Source organism: Pteropus medius, unplaced genomic scaffold, assembly GCF_902729225.1.
Source record: "Pteropus medius unplaced genomic scaffold, Ma_sr-lr_union100, whole genome shotgun sequence".
Classification (NCBI taxonomy): Eukaryota; Metazoa; Chordata; class Mammalia; order Chiroptera; family Pteropodidae; genus Pteropus; species Pteropus medius.
Window position 1 is genome coordinate 15591837 of NW_024354502.1, and position 1138 is coordinate 15592974.

The 1138-nt window shown below is 42.1% G+C and overlaps 1 pseudogene; it reads right to left on the reverse strand.

Annotated features, from left to right (window-relative positions):
* Window positions 1-233: 233 nt before the first annotated feature.
* Window positions 234-351, reverse strand: LOC120595809 (uncharacterized; annotated as a pseudogene).
* Between the last annotated feature and the right edge of the window lie 787 nt (window positions 352-1138).

Below are 1138 nucleotides of genomic sequence, written 5' to 3' on the forward strand. Positions count from 1 at the left end.
AGGAAGCATCCCCAGTGTCTTTTAAGGAGGTTTCCAGAAGTTTACATATAACTTATTGGTTTACAAACCAGTGGCTAGAATGTAGTCACAGGATCTAAATTTGTTTCAAAGGGAGGCTGGGAAACATACTTTTTTAGGTGAGGCAACCCTTGGTTGACCTCATAGACTGCAAGGAACTTGTCAGCTTACAATCTCTTATTTTTATTTATTTTTTATTTTTTTAAAATATTTTATGCCTACAGCACCCGGTCTTCATAGGTGTTTTCCCATCCAAGTACTAACCAGGTCGACCCTGCTTAGCTTCTGAGATCAGAGGGGATCAGGCACGTTCAGGGTGGCATGGCTGTAGACGGGAAACATACTCTTTATTCTAGGTCATTATATACACAGCCAAAAGTTGAAGGTCTCTTACTTGGAAGATGAGCAGAAAGGCAAGAAAAAATATTAAGGAAAAACCAACATTCTCTACTACTCAGAATATTCAGGGGTGAGTAACTCAAAGAGGTAGTTAGAACTTGGGGCTTATACAGCATTTGAACAAAAAACAATACATTTGTAGAGAAGTGACTGAAGACAAAGGAAAAGGGGTTTAGGCTTTCAGGGGCATCAGACTGTGGGAGAGTAAGTATATTGGGGAAACTAATGGAATATAAGGGTTACTTAGTGAGGTTTGTTTGTGCAGGTCCATCTAGCGGGCATCTCATTGCTGCCTCTAGTGATAGGGTCGTTACCGCCTTCCTGGTGTAGGAAGCGGGGGAAGCACCTTCCTGAGAGGAATTTATGTTCTGCTTTCAGGCAGATTGGGAGAGGCCAGAGAGCTCACTGAGTGTCTAATTTTTCTCAATTGCCTTCAACTCAACATAACCCTCATGCCAGCGTGGCATATTTAGGGGTGGCAGCCTCTGAAAACTTTCAGTAATATCATTCCCCTCTGCCAAAGATGAGTTTAGGGAAAAATAACTCAGTTTTGCCAGTAAGTCTTGTAGAGAAGTCTGATGTGAGCTTCAAGAAAAGATCTTCCTCTTTGATACAAAATAAAAATGAGAGAGAGGAGAGATGCCCCCCTTTTACTGTCTGTTGGATGTGACACCTTGAGTGTGACTGTCAAAGTGCTCCTGGTAATGGGGAAGCTAAGGGA